The 14183-nt window shown below is 42.8% G+C and overlaps 1 protein-coding gene across 1 annotated transcript in view; it reads right to left on the bottom strand.

Moving 5' to 3' along the window:
- Positions 1–14183, bottom strand: part of HS3ST4 (heparan sulfate-glucosamine 3-sulfotransferase 4) — a 610606-nt gene that overhangs the window by 317253 nt on the left and 279170 nt on the right. The gene's annotated exons all lie outside the window — the stretch shown is intronic.

Here is a 14183-nt window from a genome sequence, read left to right on the forward strand (position 1 = left end):
TATTTATCTCTATCTATCTAACAGCATTCCCTCCCCTTCCCTCCCACCCCTGGTAACCAACAAAGAAAATGTCCTCCAATATATAAACATTTCAAGAGGAATTAATAAATGAGAAAATTCATAAGTTCTAACATTTACTGAACATTTACTCTGTACCTGACATTCTGCAATGAGATGTACATTTATTAGCTCATTTCATGCTGCAAACAACTGCAGGGGTTAAATGTGGAAGCCCCAAGCTATACCTGAGCAAGGTGAGGCTCAGACAATGTCCTGAGAATGCAAATCAGAACTCAATTTTATGAAAACTCCAAAGTCTTTTCTCTTAATTAAGCGATACTGAAAGACCGACTGGAGAGATGAATGGGCACAGGAATGAATGAATGAGTGCCCTTGGGAGAAGCCAGGTATCCTTTCCCTACAATTCAATGAAAGTGCCCTATTCAGATAGCCAAGTGTTAATAAAAACAAAAGGGGTGATTTATGCCTCTGGTTTACTGCTCTGACCTCTGGAGGCTCAAAATAAGATTTGATTTTAAAAGCAAATGCCTCCACCTGTTAGTTCAGCTCCTTGAGACTGAGCTGAAGGACGTGAAGATGCTTGACCAGCAAGCTGGGCCAAGTTGAAGAACACTCAATTTTTTTTTTTTTTTTTTTTTTTTGCCTATAGACAAAGGCATGAAAGGCCAGAAATGCCAAGCATCATTCATTCATTCAATGAATCAATTCATCGCTCATCTATCCATTCATTTGCTCATTTATTTATTCCTTCATTCACTCTGGCATCCATTCTTTGATTCACCAAATATTTATTAAGCCTCAGTATATTCCAAGGAGTTCTGGTGGCATAGTGCCTATGGCATTTGACTACTAACCAGAAGGCTTGTAGTTCAAAACCTACCAGCCTCTCTGTGGAAGGAAGACTGGGCAATCTACTTTCATAAAGACTCACTGCCTTGGAAACCTCAATGGAGGTCCCTATGAGTCAGAACTGAGTTGATGGCAGTAAGTTTGGAGTTTTTTGGTTTAGTATATTCTGAGGAAGACTTGATGGTACAGTGGTTGAGCACTTAGTAGTTAGCTGAAAAGCTGATGGTTCAAGCCCATGGCTGTTCTGGGAGAGAAAGATGTGGCAGTCTGTTTCCATAGAAATGTGTAGCCTTGGAAACCCTATGTGACATTTCTACTCTGTCCTTCAGGGTCACTATGAATTGGAACTGACTCAATGGCACCTGAGTTTTGGGGCTTTGTTAGCATATTTTAGGAGTTCCCAAGTGGTTCAAACAGTGAACATGCTCAGCTGCTGACCAAAAGCTTGGAAGTTTGAGTCCAACCAAAGGTACCTCAAGAGAAAGGCCGAACAATGTACTTTTGAACAATCGGCCACTGAAAACCGTAGGAGCACAGTTCAACTCTCACACACATAGGATCACCACGAGAAGGAACAGATTCAATGACAACAATATTTTAGGAGCTATTTCAGGTGCTGGAAGCAGCTCAAAGTTGGGAGGAAGTGTTCTGAGAAAATTTCCTATAGAAAATTACCTCTCAACCAACATCTGAAAAACAAAGAAAAATTATTCAGATAAAGAGTGTGTGGGTCAGTGTGGATGTGGTGTAATGGATAGGAGCAGAGACATGGAAGTGACTCTAGATGGCAACAACAACACGTATGCAGACTATGTATGAGAGAGAATTTAGTGTGCTCAAGATACTGAAGGTTATTCAGGGTGGCAGAGAACTATAGGGCAGTGAGACTATGGGAAAAAGATGAAGTGAAGACATAAGTTGGGTCAAGTATGCTTGGTTCTCACCTTTACTTCTAATAATTAAGGATGTCAGTGGCTATGTGGATGTGTGAAGGATGCCCTGAGAAAGGATGGAGCAAAGCTGAAGGGACTTAATGCAACCGTATCCATATCTAGATCTACACACTTATCTGGGACAACTAACTGAGCATGGATTTCATCAATCAAACATGGGGGTACAATTTTTTGTAAATGAACTTCTTTTCTAACCCTAAAAAATCATCATGCACAGCATAGTAGGGAAAATTCCCTAGTTCTTTCTGAGGTCTTCAGCCCACCTTGAGGTTCAATGCCAAGCAAAGTAACTGGAGCTTAGGGCAAGGTGCTGTGAGCTTCAGTAATCTCCTGCTGCCTCCGCAATATACTTCCAAGAAAACCAAACTCACTGCTATGGAGTCGATTCTGACTTATAGTAACCTCCCACTGGGTTTTCCAAGGCTGTAAATCTTTGCAGAAGCAGAGTGCCTCATCTTTCCTCCATGGAGCACTGTACTTAGCACCTGGTATTTTAAAAAAGCTGCCCAGGACCCCATTTCCCTAGATGCACCACACAGGTATCTTTTCTCTGGAGTTTTGTGGTCTCCCCAGTATATGTCCGGTAGGTGGAGACCAGGTCACTTCCCTCCTGTACAAGAGATCTCCTATCTCACTCCTCTTCACTCATCCTCCAACTGAGTGGGCTGCAGGGAGTCAATGTCTTTCTAGCACTGTGGGAAGAGAACCTCCACTTGCCCCGTGATACTACTATGATACTATGTCACAAACCCTTGTCCCTTGAACACAAAAGCCAGAGAAAAAGTGTGGGGCAGGCAAAGTCAGTTTACTTCCTGCCAGATCCTTCCCCTAAGGCAAGGAGCATAGAACTGACCACAATGCCAGATTCCCTTTGTTGGGACAGGAGCTAGAGGGAGGAGAAGAACAGGACAACACAAGAAAAAAGAATCTAGATTAATATACCTATTACCATAGACACGGGGTATGGAGGTGAATATAGATGCCACTATAGATAAACCCACAGTAGACAGTAGACACAGACATACAAACAGAAAGCAATGCTAATTGTGGGGTTTCAGGCATATTCCAAATGGATATGGCCCACAAAGGACTCTGGGATTGAGCAAGAGTAGCTGACTAGACAGTAACTGGTACATAATTAAACCAAAACAAAACTCACTGCTGTCGAGTTGATTCCAACTCATAGTGACTCTTCCATGGGTTTACAAGGCTGTATCTCTAAGAAGTAGATTGTCCAATCTTTCTTCTGAGGAGTGGCTGGTGGGCACATACTTAGGAACATTAACCAGACTCCCTTCTCTTACCCACCTCGAGGCCTAACAGCTACAGATTAAGGCCTTTAAGAGAAAACCCAGCCATCAGCTGGCAAAGTAAACTCCTCAGGGACTCACCTTCCACCCTCCAACCCCAACAGGTTCTCAGAATTTACTTCCCCTTGCAACATCAAGGCCACATTCTTTTCTCTCTTTGTAATTTACCCATTCTTTGAGCACTTGAATGTTAGAACTGAAGCCCTTGAGGTGCCCCAATATCATAACCTAGGCTAACTGTCAGTGATTCTTCAGCAGTGGGTTTGCAGGATTCAGCAATGCCCTTTACTCCTTATTAAAATTTGTAGTCCAATCAACCTGGCTATTACTGTCTCCTTTTCAGAATCCAAACCAAGCCTTTCCAAGAGCATTTTGGGGCTGTTTTATCCCTGCTCCCCATCACTCCAGCTTACGCCTTCAGTACTACTCCAATTGCCGCTAGCCAGACGGAATGTTATCATTAATACCTTGTTGTTGTTGTTGTTACGTGCCGTCGAGTCAAACCCGACTCATAGTGACCCCTCCTTGGGTTTCCCAGGCAGTATCACTATGGAAGTAGATTGCCCCATCTTCCTTCTGAGGAGTGGCTGATGGGTTTGAACCGCCAGCCTTCTGGTTAGCAGTCGAGAGCCTTAGACACTATGCTACCAGAGCTCATTAATATCTAGTACTTGTATGTTCGAATTTCCTCCAGCCCCTGCAGCCTAAGGAAGATTCTGATTTGGCCCAATTGCTCCGCTGCCCTCCAACTCCAGCCATTTCCTAAAGCTCCGGAAGAGGAAGATGCTGCCTTGCCGGAGAGGTGTTCAGTTGTTTACTATTGTTTGTTTTGGGAGAGGAGTTAGTTGTTAAGGAAAAAGAAAGGGGGAGCAGTAGAAGACAAGGAAAAAGCATGAAAGAAACAAGGGCTGAAAAACATTGATACACCGTTTAAGAAGCCAGTTCTTTTGTGGGAGAACAACAACGTAAGAGGATGAAGGGCACTGGAAGAATTCTTGCTGGCTATTTCATTTTACTCCCTGGAGCCCGACGTGCGATAGTGCACTGCCAGCTCCCATGGGATTGGTCAACTTTCTGAAAATGCTGAGAGTGTCTCTCAGACATATTTTTATGACTCTGGACCCCACAGACCCACAGCTACGGAGTGAAGATACTGCAGCAGAAACTGAGAAATGTGTTGTGGGCTAGGGATGAATGATCTACACCAGCAACTTTCAGGAGAGGACAGAAAGTGACCCCTGACAAGAAGAGTTCAATGCCTATAACCTTAGGGAAGCCAGAGATGCTCCCTGCCACACCACACAGGCACACACGCAGCCCCTTCACTCCAAGGGTGGGCCCAATGGGTCCCTCATCCTAACTTCCTACTACATCAGATCTAATGTCATTGGTGGGGAGTGAGATCCCAAGCAGGTATTTTTCCAGTGATAGAGTAGAAGGAACATGGCAGCCACAGTCTCCCAGAGCTGCTTTAGTCGTCCACTTCTCTAAGATTAACACTACTCTCTGGTAAAAAGGGAGTAATAACAGCTACACCCAGTGTCACTGCATTACATTAGTCCACACACCTAACACATCTGGCACCTAAGAGAATCTAAACACCCCCAAGTCATCTCACTTTAATGCCCATCCCCCTTCCCACCCACAACACCCACAGCTCAATAATGCAACTTTTCAAGGGTTCGAGTAAAGGAAGCAAAACAATTTAAAAATACAGAACATAAATTCTAATCAGGTTGTTAAATACATTTGGCATAGAAATCAATTTCTGAAAATCTTCCTATTGATTTCTTATTCATTCATTTATTAATTCATTCCACTCTGAACAACTGACCAGGATTATTATACAATAGGGTTAAAGGTCTAGGCTCTCAAGGCAGACAGACATGGAATGTGAATAAATATAAGTTGTTTTTGCTGATAATAATACTTGCTATGATTTGCCATGCCCTGAGTAAGATGAGAGGACTACGAAGTAAACACATCATCCCTATTTAGAATTGCTCAAGACCCAGGAAGGGATGGAGACTGGTTAAAAACAAACCAACAAAAACTTCTGGTAGGAATGTTTTCTACTGCCTGTAACAGAACTTCTGGTTAACAGGAGCTAAACCCTGAGGCCATTATTAATCTATTTAATGAGAATATGGAGGTAGGTAGCCCCAGTGCTTATGTGGCAGAAGCATGACCTCCTAACAAAGTATGTGTATCTTTCTACTCCTCCTCCCTTAGTATGTTGGCTTCCTGTGTTCATGCTTATTGCTGTGTGACCATACATGGCTGCCACCGGCAGATACCATATTCATCTTTGAGACAGGAAGAAAGAAGAAGGGACAGTTTGAGTAGGCGCATCTCTCATGCTTAGCCTTACCTCTAAGAAGCAGGACACTCTTCTAGAAGTCACTCAATAGACTTGTGCTGACATTTCATTGGAGAGAAATGGGTCACAATCCTCGCCCCCATATAGGTTTAAGTAAGGCTGGGAAAGTTCATCTCAGGGTTTATAGCTTCTACAGAGGGAGGTAGCACGAGAGAACATGGTTGGGGATGGGGGTTGGGTGAACTAGCAGTATCTTTTTCAGAAACGTGCAGTATACAAAGGAAGCACTTTTTTTTTTTATTGCGATTTTAGTGAAAGTTTACAGAGCAAATCCACTTTCCATACAGCAGCTCACATATACTGTCTCATGACATTGACTACAATTTACCACAATGCAACAGCTCCCCTCCCACTTCCTCCCCATAGTGACCTCTTCCCTGTGTCCTTCCCTCCCATGCATTCCTGCCTCCTGAGCTCTCTCCCTGTGTACACACAGCCCTTCTATTCTCCTGTGATTGATCTCTCTAAGGAGTGTATCTACCTAGTGTAAATGTTCAGCTCATATGCCTGACTTTTGTTTGGCTCAAAGCCACAGGTGTGGGTTCAATTTCAGACCTGAAGGGCAGCTAGGGCCACAGTCTCAGAGGTTCCATCAGGCTCTATCAGACCAGCAAACCTGGTCCCTCTTTTTTTTTTTTTTTTTTCTTTTTAATGATTTTGAGTTTTGTTCCACATTGTTCTCCCACTCTATCCAGAATATCCTACAGAGATTCCCCCTCCAAGTAGTTGACAGTGGTAGCTGGGCACCATCTTGTCCTTCTGGTCTCATAGTCATATAGGCTGAGGATAGTGTGATGTACCAGTCACTTGGATTAATTGTTTCCATGAAACATTGTTTTTCTTCATTCTTCTTTGCTCTGGGTGAGGACAGACCCATCTAGTTGCATCTAGATGGCTGCTTGCAAGCTTTTAAGATCCCAGTCACTACTCACCAAAATAGAATGTGGAGCAACGTTTTTGTAGTATGTTATGGCAATTGAGCTTGATGTCCCCTGTGATTATGGTCCCGAGTTCCTCCTTCTGGGTAGCTGGCTATGGCCAAGAAGGGATTACAACCTTGTCCCTTGTCAGCTCTACTGTATACCTGAGAATTCTTACAGCAATACACTTACAGGGCCATTGTCTGCCAACCCTATACATGGTGTTGGGCACATTCCCCCCTACATAGACATACCTAATAGTTCTGCCTGTCCACCCATCTATCCATGTTTATCCATGTTTGCCTTCACTGACAACGCAGTACTGTATGTGCAACAGGGTTCATCTTTATTGACTGTACTTCCCATGCACCTCTCTCTCTCTTCATCTTCCTCGATGCCACATTTGGTACATTGCCCTTCTCTTCACCCAAATCAGTACTTGTCTCTACCGAACAGTGTTCCCTCCCCTTCCCTCCCCTCCCACCCCTGGTAACCAACAAAAAAAATTTCCTTCCATAGGTAAACCTTTCCTTGACTTTTTACAATAACAGACTAATACAATATTTGTCCTTCTGTGATTGACTTATTTCACTCAGCAAAATGTCCTCCAAGTCCATCCACATTATGCGGTGTTTTGTAGATTCTACATTATTCTATGGGGTTGCATAGTATTGAAGGTAGCACGTTTAAATGGAGAACTACTTTGGGGCTTGAAAAAGACTTTATAGAGAAGGCGACACTGGAACAACATTTGAAAGACGTGTATCCCAGTGTATAGCTGAAAGTGGAAGAGCAGGGCATTCCAGCCATAGAGCTCTGCATGTGCAAAGAGAAAGACAGTAAAAAGAAAGACATAAAGGGAGAAAGGTGAGGTTGGTGCAGAGACAAAAGCAGGGCTAGGGAGAGGGAAGCAGATCTGGACAGTCAAACAGCTTAGTGTCCAACTGTACTTTATCTGGTCAAACAGAATTTTTCCCAATAAAAGATTGCCTTTTGGTGAATATGAGATGAGTTTAGGAGGCAGAGAACACAGCATTAAAGAGCATTGGATCACACCGCGGCAAAGAGAGTCCCCTGTACCTGCTCATTTAAATCTTGTTTTTCAATCAAGGAGAAACTGTTGGCTTGGTGTTACTATATCTGAATTGGAATCAACTTGATGGCAGCTAAGAACAACTCTCATTCATCTTCCTTTACAGCACAAAAAGAACAAACCTTAGTCAGAGAGCCCTGTTAACACTATCCAAACCAAAAAGCCAAACCCACTGCCAACAGTCAATTTCAACTCATAGCCACTCTACAGAACAGAGTAGAACTGCCCTATAGGGTTCCCAAGGCTATAAATCTTGATGAAAACAGACTTCCTCATCTTTCTCCTACAGAGTGGCTGCCTACTTTTTGGTCAGCAGCCCAATGCTTTAACTACAGTGTCACCAGAGCACCTATCTAACACTACCCAGCTAGGATTTAATACTATCGCTTGGTCCTCACTGTGTTTATGCTTTTGATTACCTTTTATTGGTGGCAAATGACATGGTGCATTTGAAAGAGTTAATTTTAAACATTTTAATCTATGTAAATTGTTTCAACAGTGAGTTAATTTACAGAAAAGACAAGTAAATAATGATGTAAGTGGTATACAATATGAACAGAACTCATGTAATTGACCATATCGACAGCCCTATACAGCAGAAACCAAGGCGATGTGTGTGAGAGGGAAATTTGGGAAATCTTACTCCGGTATATTAACCAGTTGCCCTCAAGTCGACTCCAATGCATGGAGACTCCAAGTACAGAGAACAGAATTGTGCTCAATGGTGTTTGCAACAGCTGATTTCCCAGAAGTAGACTGCCAGGTCTTTCTTCCAAGGTGCCTCTCTGTGAACTCTGACCTCTACCTTTTACTCTTGGCTAGCAGCCCAAAGTATTTACTGTTTCAGCACCCAGTGGCTTAAATATATTTAAGTAGATCAAGAGACTCTCATATATTTGCAGTAAGAGAGGGAAATAGATTTATTTAACATAGACTCTCTGTAAAGACCAAATGAGTTCATAATTACAAAGAGCTTTTATTCTTGCCTGGCACATCAAAGAAATATTAACTGTTAGAGTGCTAATAGTACTATTAATACTATCATCATATTTTAATTTGAGGGTGGGAGACAAGACTCAGGAGATGAAGCAAGAGGTTGCTAGGCTAAATAGTCTAAGCAAAATCTAGGGACCCATCCATGGAAATGGGGATAGTGTGAGACTGAGAAACATTCAGAGAGAAGAATTTGCAGGTCTCTGTGATACGGAGGCCTGGATGAACACCTCCTCTCCTTCTGTTGGGACTTAAAGCTGTCTACATCCCAGGCAGCACATTGTGACATATTGCCAGGTCTCTCCTGAACAGACTTGCTCAGATGAACGCTGTGCACACATAGATAAAAATCCCCAGGCACAGTCTGTACCAAAAGAGATGCCTTGTCATCTTCAGAATATCAGCTTTATACATAGCAAGAGTCCTCATCTGCTAAAATGAGAAAGAAACAAGGAAAAGAAAACAACCCGAACAACAACTAAAAATGATCTGACACATAGGTCTGGAGAACATATCATTAGGTAAAAGTCCCTTCCATAGGCAGCCTCTTCAGGAAAATAAACACTTGACGAAGGTAGGAGGAGGGAGGAAGGGAAGAAAGACGAGAGTGGGAGAAGCCTAACTCAGACAAGTCTACTGGGCCGGGAGTGCCTCTACTCATGTACTCTTTGTTTTATCTCATTCAACCCTCATCAAGGTCCTGCGAAGAAGATGGAGCTTCCTGAAATTAGGTACCTTGCCAGTGGCCACATGGCTAGCAAAGGGCTATTCTGGGATTTGCACCATGTCTGACCAGCCCATATTCTGTCCAAAGTGCATCTCAGGGCCAGTGTTTAAAGAAATCTAAAGGTTGAGTGAAATTGGCACTTGAAAGGTAGTTAGAACCCTTAGTTTTATTTTTGACTTGACTACACTGAACCAAAAAGAGCTCTGGTGGTGTACTGGATAAAGCATTTGGCTAACCAGAGGGTCAGTGGTTCAAATCCACCAGTTGCTCCATGAAAAGAAAAGCAATCTACTTCCATAAAGATTTACAGCCTTGGAAACCCGATGCGGTTTGCTATGAGTCAGAATGGACTCATGGCAGTGAGTTTGGTTTTTGGTTTATATTGAATCAAAGGAGCCTGGTAGCACAGTGGTTTAGGGCTCAGCAGCTTATTGAAAAGTTGGTGATTTAAGCCCACTAGCCATTCCACAGGAGAAAGATGTGGCAGTATGCTTCCATAAAGATTATCCCATGGTGATTCTACTCTGCCTTATAGGGTCCCTAAGAGTTAGAATTGACTCAGTGCAATGGCAAGAGGTTTGATTTTTTGTTTGGGTGTACTGAATCACTCAAAACATGTCACTTTGCTTCCCTGTAACACAATCACAATACCCTTAAGTATTGTCATAGTTAGGTATGTGGTACATTGATTGGGTAAGGGCATGGGAGTCATGCAATACTGGTAGAATTCTTGCTTCCTCTGTGGTTGTCCAGGGTTTGATTCCAGGCCAATGCACTTAATGCACAGACACCACCCATCTGTCAGTGGAGCCCTGAATGTAGCAATGATGCCGAACACATTTCAGAAGACGTCAAGACTAAGACAGAGTAGGAAGAAAGACCTAGTCCGAAAATCAGCCAATGAAACTCTCTGGATCACAATGGTCTGGTCCATCACCAGTCATGTGGATTGCACAGCACTGGGCAGCCTTTCATTTCATCATCATCAGGGTCATCAGGGGCTGGGGGCCAACTCCAAGGCACTTCACAACAACAACAAATCCCAGGACAATCTCTGAGACTGAGGATCCTTTGTTCTGTCTGGGCTGGAGCCTAGAAGGGATGTGAAGTGAAAGTGCAGTCTGCCACCTCCCACTCCCTATACCAGTCGCCTACCAAGGCTGTTGATGTTACTCCTAAGCCACCTCCCACCAGTCTCTCCCCATTTCTCCCTCCCCTTGTCCACTGTCTCTACTTTGTCTCATTCCTTCTCTGTCCACTGCCTCCTGATAGACCTCCCCTTGGCCATCTTTGCTCACCCAACTTCTGTTCACCCTTGACTAATTTATCAGAGTGATCAGTCTAAAACATAAGTCTGGTTAAGTCATCACCCATGATTAAAACCTTCAATCATTCCCCTTCTGCCCTCATATGCCATCCCTGGACATACATTGTCTGAACTTTGTCTACTAACTAAGCTTTGCCTTCTGGCTATATCCCATGTATCCTTCCTCCCAGTCATATCTTCACTCTTATCAGCCTGTTCTCTCAAGTCTCTGTGATTTTGCACCATTGTTATTACAGCACAGGACACCATGTGTACATCCCTTTCAGCCTGGTTACATGTACCTTCTAAGATGATCCTTCCATAACATATAATCTTACTGTAACACAGATCACACTTACCATTGTGCATTTTCTGAGCTACCTCCCACACCAAAACTGAATGTAGGAGATTTATTTGCTCATCTCTACATCCCTATTGGGAGATCTGGTAGCAGTAGCGTAGTGCCTAAGGCATTTGACTGCTAACCAGAAGGCTGGTGGTTCAAACCCACCAGCGACTCCTCAGAAGGAAGGGTGGCAAACCTACTTCCGTAGTGATACTGCCTCGGAAACCCAAGGAGGGGTCGCTATGAGTCAGGGCTGACTCGACGGCACATAACAACAACAACAACATTGTCTAGTGCTTGATATGCAGTTGGTGCTCATTAAGTGTCTGCTTAATGAATGCATGATTGCCAAGCATGATGAATTCTATACTGGAAGTAAATAGAATAGAATTTAATAATAATATTCTTAGCTATTTTTTTTTCCCCTGTTAAAAAAGAAAATCTACTACTACAAGATGTCACAGTGCTACAGAAAGCCCAAAAGTGTGGGTTTAGGACTATTATGATCCTAGTAACTTCCCATTCTGCTTTCTGAGCAGCTTTTCTGCCACCCCCAACATCAATGATTTATTGACTATTGACTTCTCTGTCTACAGCTGGGAAAAAAATTCATCTGCATACTATACTGCTAATTCCTACCTAAATCAGGCTTAAATTGAGAAATTACTCCAGTTCAACAAGGAATCCTATCCCTTGCACAGAACAGAGCATTTGAAAATCAACTGTCATGTACAGTACTCAGAGGAAAGTGTCTAAGACAGCAGTGGAATTGTGACCTGGGTAGAGAAAGGAATGAACTGAGTCTATTTTGAGTAGAAAGGTAACTAACTACTTGAGGGAGATGCTGCTATTTTCTTCCAGGGGGCTACATGTGATAATATTTGGACCCAAACAGCAGCCTTAGAAGGTAGAACACAGAGCAAATAAGTGGGAGACAGCCTGGCTTAAAACCTGGAAGAAATGCTACATCATTCAAGCCATCTCATAGCGCTGCCCTGTGAGTGGTGGGGAAGGAGGAGGAGATGCAGAAGAAGGAGCTCCTTGCATGTCGCTTAGTATGCCCAAGCAACACTTTATGGATGTCACTGAGGAGCACAGTGCACTTCTGTCATTTTTTCCTATCCAGCACTAGTTACCTCATTTTGTAAGTGTACCCATAATGTTCACTTGGGGAATTATCCTTTTTTATTTTTAGAAGTTGGGGGAGGCTGACCCCATTTCTAGGTTCCAGGAGTAGGTATGTGACCTTGGCTGAGCCACTCAAAATACCACATCAAGCTGGTCATGTGACTTGTTCATGAGTTTGCATGTGACTTGAAGCTAACCCTCTGTAACCCTTTTCCTGGAGCAGTTGCTGACCTGGAAAGATGCCAGCCTAGACCCAAGAGTATCTATCTTTGCCACCATATTCTACCCAGAGCTACAAGAGTGGTCTTTCAAATAAGCAAACAAAACCATATTGTTACCCCACTTAAAAATCACCAATTACACATAAAATAAAATATAATCATTTTATCACAACCCACAATCCCTAGAATCCTTCTTTTGCCTTTCTGACTTGTTTTCACCCGACTTTATTCTTTGTGCACTAAGCTCCAATCATATCAGTCTCCTTTCAGTTACTTCAAAACAGCAAGATCATTCCTGCCTCAAAGTCTTTCCAGGTGCTGATCCTTCTGTCTGGAACACTCTTCCTCACATCAGTGCATGGTAGGCCCTTTTTCACCACACCTGTACCTTCACAGATGTCACCAGCATAGAGAGATTTTCTGTGATTATTCTCTTTAGTCTCATTCTATATCCCCTTACCCAACAATAAAAAGAAACAATCCAATCAGAAAATGAACAGGGGACATAAACAGACTTCACCAAAGAAGATATTCAGGTGGCCAACAAACACATGAAGAAATGCTCACAGGCATTAGCCATTGTTGTTGTTATGTGCCCTCGAGTTGTCCTCAACTCATAGCGACCCCTCCTTGGGTTTCCGAGGCAGTATCACTACAGAAGTAGATTGCCCCATCTTCCTTCTGAGGAGTGGCTGGTGGGTTTGAACCACCAGCCTTCTGGTTAGCAGTCAAGTGCCTTAGGCACTATGCTACCAGAGCTCCTGCATTAGCCATTAGAGAAATGCAAATCAGAATGAGATTATTTTCTCACCCCAGCAGTGATAGCAAAGTTCAACAAGACAGAAGATAACAAATGCTGACAAGGGTATGGAGAGACTAGAACTCTCATACACTGCTGGTAGAAATGTAAAATGGCACAACCATTGTGGAAAACGGTATAAACCAAACCAAACACACTGCTGTCGAGTTGGATCTGACTCACAGCGAACCTTCCCTGGGTTTCCAAGGTGTTATCACTAAGGAAGTAGATTGCCCAACCTTCCTTCTGAGGAGTGGCTGGAGGGTTTGAACTGCCAGCCTTCTGGTAAGCAGTCAAGTGCCTTAGGCACTACACCACTGGAGAGTTGGAATTAGAAATACCATTTGATCTATCAATCCCACTACTAGGTAAATATCTTAGAGGAAAAAGAGCCATGACATGAGAGATATATGCGCATCCATGTCCATCACAGCATTATTCATAATAACAAAAACAGGGAAATGGCCTAAATGCCTATCAATGGATGAATATGGATAAATAATGGTACATTCACAATGAATACCATACAATGCTAAAGAATAATGAAAAATCATGAAATATTTCAAATAGGGATAAACTTGCAGGATATTATGCTGAATGAAATAAGTCAATAATAAAAGGACAAATACTGTATGACCACTAGTATAAAAGTCAAGAAAAAGTTTACACATAGAAAGAAACATTTTTGATGGTTGCCAGGGATCACAGAGGAAGGAAGAGTAAATGGTTAACTTGGGTTAAGGGAAGAGTAGATGGTTGACTACACAGTAGACATATATTAACTTGGGTTAAGGGAAGAGTAGATGGTTGACTACACTGTAGACATATATTAACTTGGGTTAAGGGGAGAGTAGATGGTTGACTACACAGTAGACATATATTAACTTGGGTTAAGGGGAGAGTAGATGGTTGACTACACAGTAGATATATATTAACTTGGGTTAAGGGAAGAGTAGATGCTTGACTAGACAGTAGACATATATTAACTTGGGTTAAGGGAGGAGTAGATGGTTGACTACACAATAGATATATATTAACTTGGGTTAAGGGAAGAGTAGATGGTTGACTACACAGTTGCTGTTGTTGTTGTTATGTGCCGTCGAGTCAGCCCCGACTCATAGCGACCCCTCCTTGGGT

This window comes from Orycteropus afer, unplaced genomic scaffold (assembly GCF_000298275.1).
Source record: "Orycteropus afer afer isolate SDZICR_OR568_19922 unplaced genomic scaffold, OryAfe1.0 scaffold00438, whole genome shotgun sequence".
Classification (NCBI taxonomy): Eukaryota; Metazoa; Chordata; class Mammalia; order Tubulidentata; family Orycteropodidae; genus Orycteropus; species Orycteropus afer.